Consider the following 8,004-nt stretch of genomic DNA (forward strand, 5'->3'; position numbering starts at 1 on the left):
GAAACAGGGACACTGGTGAGGAAATCAGGAAGGACAAAGCAGCTTAAACCATGAAGCAGCTGATAAAGCACAGACCTTCATCAAAGATGCAGGTGGGAGCAATCAGATGCCAGGGGAGAACCTTGTCCCACCAAGAACATGCCGGCCAGCAAAGAAGCTGGAAATGAAAGGAGGAACGAAGCTGGTGTCTGAAAGGATGGCATTTGCACTCTTGGGTGAGAAGTCCGTTGGCAGACAGCAAGTCTGCGCTGGTGCTAGGAAAGGTCAGCCAAGATGTAAACTCTCGGGTTTGGTACCAAATCATTGCCTTTCTAAGAGGGCTTGCCCCTCTCTCTCTGTCCTGCAGCTTTCAGCATCCTGAAACTGCATGTACTGGTCTCCATATAAAGGCATTATGTAAAAAACCAGTTTTTTTCCTGTTCAGTCTCCTACAGCGTGCCAGGTGGCATGGAAGGCAGAACAGTTGCACCAAATGCCCTTTTTTATATCAGGCAGCACTTAAATCGTGCTGTTCATTGAGTGTGGCCCTGTTCCCACTGGAGCCAGTGGGTGCTATTGAGCAAAGCTACCACGATGAGATTAGGCCTTATGCTTTTGAGGCACTATCCCATTATAGTCCACACCTCAAATAGCATCTTTCCTCTAACAAACAAGCAGGGATGGATGGGAGCAAGCTGCTTTCCTGGCTGTTTCCTGCAGCACTATGTTATACCCACCGTCTGCCCACCCATCTGTTCAATCCCTGTTCTGAAAACTGAAAATATTTCTGCTTTTTAAATGGGTGAAAAATGCCTCAAAAGAGGGATAGGTACTGTGACATCTCCATGAAATTACTGCCATGCTTTTCCCAATTAAAGGAGATAAACCCAGGGAATCGGGAAGGTTTTTATTTGTTGAAAGATAACACCTTTTCTAAGTATTTTGTGAAAGTAGCATATTTAGTCAAGGATTTATCAAAAAGCCAGCAATCAAACCTGGTGCCACTCAGTCTCCACTTATGGACTCCTAGGCTAATCTTGAAGTGTTTAGCAGAGCAAAACTGCTGGCCACTGCTGTCTGGGAGCCTTTGCCAGGAGAATGAGCTGCACAGTTCAAACCTGAGTCCACAGAGCAGCTACAAATGCTGGGAAGCTACCAGCCCTGGGGAGCACTTCACAGCCAAACTCCATATGGTGGCAGCATCAGTTATTGCACAGCTCTGGCCCTCTACAGACCTGGCTTTAGCAAGAAGCAAAGCTTTGGAGCTTGTGATGAGGCCCTGGCTCAGAACTACCTTGAGAATGGCAGACTGATCTTCTGATGTTGGAAACAAGGACAAGGCAGAGCTCAAAGGGGGCAATGAGGGACAGGGAGAGCTGCTACCATGGGGGATCTTTCCCAGAATACCAGGCCCTGTACAGGCAAGCCGCAATGGGGAGCTGATGTCAGTTTATGTACATCTGCTTTGCTGTATTATCAGGGTCTGCCTTCCTTAAGAGGGGACCACTCCTTGCAACGGCTGAGGCCTTAGAAAGGCACCTTCAGAAAAGTCAGGCGATGGCAAGGATTCCCTCTCAGCAAGGCTGTGGTCCTTCTGTAAGCTGAGAAAGGAGAAAGGCTTTGCAGTCAGAAAGTAGGAAAGAGATTTTCAACAGGAGCCAGATAAGAAGGTCCATTAAGAAGCTGCTTGAAATGATAAGGTAAGGCTACTTGGCATTGTGCCACAATTTGGAGAGGCTCATTAAGCCAGCAGAGACTCAGCAATACTCCTCCAGCAGGGAGAGAATTTACTTGCTTTTAGATACAGTCATAAAGATCACCTTCAAGTAATCCAGGCTCCTAACTTGAAATCTTACAGCTGGCTTTGCAAGTAGCTGGGGAATAATATTTGTGAGCACTCCAAAGAGAAAACTATAGCAGGAACTAGGTCTGGCTATGTGTGGGGAGTTGCTCATTATATTTTATAAACCCTAATTTTTGCTTTTAGGGTAATTAAATTGTTTTTTCTCATGAGTTGTTCAGGAAGAGGGGAAAAAAAGCTAGACTGAAGACCCTTCCCATGACAGGAGGGGACACTGCTGCTGGGGCCACCTTGGCTTCTGCACAGATTAAGATGGGTGGAGACAAAGAGGTGCTTGTGTGAAAACAGACCCAGCTGGAAAAAAGCCATTAAAAATCATTCAGTTCAGAGCTGTATTTGCCTTATTATAAACGTAGCCAAGTTCAAAAAATGTCTACCTCATACAGTATCTTTATAGAGTGATCTAGTCTTAGATGGGGACCTGCTACTAGTTACGACTGTTCACTTTCATTTAAGAAAAAAAAAAAAGATACTTGCTCTTTGCCAGAGTGGGCTGGTGCTGAATTTCATCTTTTCCTGACTTTTTCTAAAGCCAAGACAGCTCAGAACCCTGGCTGTTTTTCATTATGTGACTAATGCCAGCTAATTTCACTGAAATCTAGGTTTATGAAAGAGTCTCTTTAAATGTTCCTGTTTGAAGCATATGGCTTAAGTTCTTATCTGAGGAAAAGAAGTCATGCACAACACAGAAATGAATTTTAGCTTGAATTACTGAATATGGATTCAGATTCCAATAAAAACTAAGTCATTGGGATTTGGGATATTTTTAAATGTGGGTTTAAAATCAAACTATTTTCCCTCTGTTGACAATCTTTTCCACACATCTGGCTGCATTAAAGAACAGGTTTTTCAGCAAAAAATGTGCTGCAACAAAGACTAGTCTTTTCAACTAGGCTTGTCACCAATTAGAAAAATAAATATTAGAAACTGCTGAGCAGCTGACTGAACATGAAAAGATATAGACAAGTTTCTAGCTGAGGGAATATTATCTACCATAAAATTTGGGATGGAAGAAGGTTGAATACTGCCTCTGGTACAAATGGCGCTAATATTCATCTTAAAAGATTGATCCAGCAATAATTACTCTCATTTTGTGCCATTTATAGACTACAAGTCCCACTCTGCAGTGCTTCACAGTGCTGCAGGACAGAAGACAGTCTGCAAGATGGGAATTTGAATATCGGGAACTGTAGTCTGTGCACAATGCAACTCCATATTAAAGGTTATTATGAAAGACCTGTTTTCTGCAGGCAGACTGCAATATTTCTGACAGTTTCTAACCTTCAGCTTGCCTAATATTACAGTCTTCTGACGCTTAGTTAAAAGGAAATATTCTTATGCAATCTGTACAGAAAATGTTTTTCATAAATAGGTGAAAAAATCAAGTATTTCTTAGGTGATGTGAGAAGTTTTATTTTTATAAAATTAATCTCTTGTCAGAGAAGCAAAAAGAGATGGAATAAGACAAGCTACTATTAAACTCTGAATAAGGAGCTTGTGGAATACATGGTTCAGTCAAATGCATTTATTATTTTCTAAACTCAAATATCCCTGCAATTTTGTCTGAGCCTACAGAAATTACAGCTGGCCAAAAGGTGCTCCAAATACTAGAACAGAAAAAAATAGTGGGGATGTGGGAAATCAGAGATTGCTTTGCTGTTTCTGATTGGTATTTGGACACTGAAGTCAGGGTGTCATCCGTACACCCATACCAGGAGTCCAGGCTGGTGTGTGGCAGTCAGAGCAATATCTGTTTCCTTGGTGCTGAGGCCGCTCCTTGTGCTGCCCCTGCTCTTCCCAGACCCACGTAAAACTACTGTTCATATCCAAGTCCCACATGGCTCATGTAATCTGTAGATATTGGAGCTCAGCAGTCATTACAGACCCGGAGGCATGGAGTTTCAGTCCCAGGCTCTGGGGTGCATTATGGGCTAAATGAGATCTTGCACTCTGTGGCTAAGACTGTAATTGCCATTGTCAGCGCTGTAAGGCTGCAGCTACCATCCATCTACAGTAGATATAAATATATGTGCAGAAGGTAGTAAAGAAAGTCTTAATGTGCATAAAGTTAAAAAAAAAAAAAAAAGAAAAAGAAAGAAAAGAAAAGCTGGAAGTTTTTAAAGAAAAAAGATGTGTACTAAGATACTAAGATAGAAACTCGTGACTCCCACAGCAAATAACAGGTTTTCAAGAGGGTTTTCTTTTCTCCTGTGTTGGCAGCCACTTTGTTAGATAATTGCTGTGTTCCAGCCAAATGATACACAGCTTCTGGGAGATTGTCTGGTGCTTATTAGGGCAGGGAGTTTGTCCATTTTATAAGGGTTACAGACAAAATAATTGGAAACTTCTAGCATTCTGTCTTTACTGCATTCTATTGGGACTTAGAAATCAGTTTTGCTGGTGAAATGTCTATTTTCTAGTGTCTAGCACAAGTGGTTGTGATAGAAATGTATTCTTTATTTTATTCTGGAAAAAATAGGTTTCATTAATTTATCTTCATTATACTTATCAAGATGAGATCTCTCTATTAAGAATGTGGGAAAGGGAAAAAGCATTGAAGTAGTGTTCCTCTAGATTTGGAGACTATGCAAGCAAGTAAGGAACTAAAGTGGTTTTTCTTCTCACTGCTGCTACTTATAATTGTAATGGAGGAGTACAGTCTACCTTCCTTCCCCAGACTCTCTGAGTGGTTTTATAGGAAGTATGTATTGTGGAGGAGGACAGGCCATACGGTGTGTTTGCCAGATTGAGACATGAAATTAAAAAAAACCCAACCAAGTTGAAGCTCTTTGCAATAGCCTCCTAGTAACTCCGTAACACAGTGAAGAGGGACTATCCAGTGTCTCTTGTAAGACTGTTTTAATCAGCTGGTCCAAATGACAAAGTAAATCTCTACTAATTTACCAACAAGCTTGTTTAAACGCAAGCAATGCTTAGTTTGCTAAGCAGAATGATTTAGAAGACCATAATGTGAGGCAAATTTGTCACTTTTTGCAGTTATGACAAAGTCTAGTACAGTAGCTTGGTACCCTGACAGGGTGCTTAGGGTGTCCTGATCCATCCCTGAAATTGTGTTACGGCAACATTTCCTTCACGGCAGCAAAGCACTGTGACTACAGTCTGGCTTCACTGGTCAGGGTATACCTGAGATTTTTGTCCTCTTGTCTCAAGGTCAGATTCTGAGCCCTCATATAATGCATGCCAGTGTGATCTTCCATTTTCTGCTTATATCTAAAGGTATAACCTAAAGGTCACCTAAGAACCCCTTTTATAAAATAACACGTGGTAGGTCATGGGCAGTGGCTTCCTAACATGGTTTGTTGACTAAAGAGTTAGGGATTTAGCAGGGCAAAGTATCTCTCCTTCATCTCTGAGTATTTATTTTCTGAAAACAGAAAGCATTTCCTTCATCCTAATGTAGCAAACTAGCCAAAGTAACTTTCTTTCAGTGATAGGTCATTAAAGTTCTGATATTTAACGTTAAGCTAGCTACCATTGGCTTCTTTTATAGAAACAGGTTTTTCTAGAGAGTGATTCATCTCATCTGAAGACAGACATCTAATGTAGGTCAAATTAATTGCTCTTTGAAGGCGTCTATTTTTCTTCCTTGACTATAAAGGGAGTTTAGGATGAGTAATTCAGGTGCCTGAAAGTGAAACATGTAAGCCGGGGGGCAACAAATCTTGCTTGGAAGAGCGAGTCAGAGAGAGAGAGCTCCCTGGCAAGGAAGTGCAATAAACCTCACCAGGAGAAAGAGATGTCACCAGTGTAAATGCTCAGTGTATATGCAATTAATATTTATTTAGTTATTAACATGTCGTTATTTTTTGACATGCTAGTAACTCCTTAACACTAAGTTCCTGTCCCTCTGGCTTTATGGTGTGCATATCTCTTCTCTCTGCATTCTTGGATGATCTCTTCTTTTCCTGTCTAACAATTCTTGGTTTTCCCTCTTCCTTGTCCTTCCTTCATTAGATTTCTCCTTACCATCTCTTTCTCTCAGCCTCTCTTGCAGACAAGAAGTGAGAGAACCCTAACAGGTGTTTAATGCAGAACTGCATGAGCTCACAGTTCATCCCATGCTGAAGAGCTTTAAGGAGTTGTAATTGCGCAGAGGAGGATCTGAGTGTTTGAGCACTGTGGGCTGTCGGCATTGTCAGCAGTGCTCCTGTATGAGAGATTGGCTTCTTTTATTCCTTGCCTGATTTTGGGTTTTGTATCCAATTTTTCTGTCAAAGAGAACTATATCAGCTTCCTGCTTCCGTAGATGGAAGCAGCTGCCTGGGAAACTGGTAAAGCCTGCTCTGAACCAGGAAGAAGCCAAGTCTGTTCCGCAAGGAGGCAATAGGGACTGCTGCAAGCACATTTTTCTTTAGACCAAAGGTGGTTTAAGCAGGCGGCTACTCAGGGGCAGGTATTTATCTTTTGCTACAACTGGTTCTTTGGAACAGTGCAACCTCTTTGTAATTTCACTCACAAATTCACTGTATCTCCTGGAACACCCATTCCACGTGAATCATGGGTTCTGCACATTCATGGCACAGACCCTGGGAACCTCTTCCTCAGGGTCATCCCTCTTTGTTTTTAAAGTAATCTCTTCTAATATCCTGAGTGACTACTAGTATTCTAATTGATATTCCTTGACTTAACCTATTTGTTTCCTCTACCAGAGTCCCATACTTAGATCAAACCAGAATGCAGCACTTTCCCCCTAAAACAGCAGGAAAAAAGTCAGTGAGAGGAAAAGTTTTATCATGTTCCCTTTAATACATTTGTAGAAATGTTCTGTATAAGTCCTTAGAGAGATTAAATGGATGATAGTTGTATTAAGTTTTAGTTGATGCTGCCTCCTAAGAGGTAATACAGTCCTGAGAGAGCCAGATCCTTCTGGTGTCTAAATTGTTATAATTTTATTGACCACAACTGAGTTTCACACATTCACACAATCTGAGGATTAGGTCCACGAGGTCTCACTGAATCTTCAGAGGTCTGTAAATGGATCCTGCTGTTTTTAAAATTCTCATTAAGGAATTGTGAGTCATTTGTTGTAGTGGGAGCAACCGTTTTATCATTTTCAACTTGTGCTTTCTCTGTGATTTTTTTTTCTTGTCTCTGTCTTTGTTCAGTGGCATCAATTTTGCTTATTAGTAAAAGTTGTACTGAAAGATGTTGAAATAAGGGGAAGTGTCTCATGCATAACATAGTTTTATTATTTGCTACAAATGAAAAACAGTCTCTTATTGCTTATTTGCAGCGCATTAGCCTTTACAACCTTAACTAGGTCAGGGCCCCACTGTGCTGAGGGGTATGCCATAAAAGAGAGTCCCTGAAGCAGAGGACCTGAAACTGCAGAGATAAGAAACAGCAACTAAGGGAAACAAACAAACAGGAAGGACATGAAAAAATCTAAAGAGGCATGAAAACCAGACTCTAATTTCTATCATCTGCACAATTCCTGTGTGTATTAAGCCGATCAGTAGCAATGATAGCACCTCTGTTATTTGCTCTTCCTGTAAGGCTAGGCTGAATGGAATTTAAATTTCAGAGCACTGCATACTAATTGTGTTTGTATTACCCACTTGCCTTTTTTCCAGGCTTTTGAATGCATTATCACAGACTTTGTATTAATTAAAGCTTTTGGCCGAATGTAATTGTTTGGTGTGGACAAACAGGACTTTAAAGATCAGCCTCTTTCACAGCATCTAGAAAGCCAAGGCCAATTGCTTGGATAATGACCTGCAGAGCAAGGTCCTCCCACCATTATGGTGCACTAGTCGATCTTTTGCCCCTCTGACAGGCACCCATGGATCAACAGCAGCCAGTCTAAAGCCATCATAACCTCGAAGGCACTTTCCATGACTGGTATGTCACTAAAATATAGTTGCTCCTTCGCCACAAGATACATAGTGCTCCATGCTTTTAGTGAATGCAAATAGCATACCTTTAAAAACAGTATAATAATGAAGAGATGAGTAGGATACCACATTTGCCAGATTGTTTAATTTCTTAAGGCTTACTGGGGGACAGGGCAGAATTAGACTGTACACAATTAACCTCAGTTTAATGTTCAGGAAGATTTGTCCAGAATCTCTTCTCATTTTCACTGATGCCACTGCCATTTCCATTATTTATGTCAATAACCTACATATTTCATATAGTCATCC

This window comes from Strigops habroptila, chromosome 3 (assembly GCF_004027225.2).
Source record: "Strigops habroptila isolate Jane chromosome 3, bStrHab1.2.pri, whole genome shotgun sequence".
Lineage (NCBI taxonomy): Eukaryota > Metazoa > Chordata > Aves > Psittaciformes > Psittacidae > Strigops > Strigops habroptila.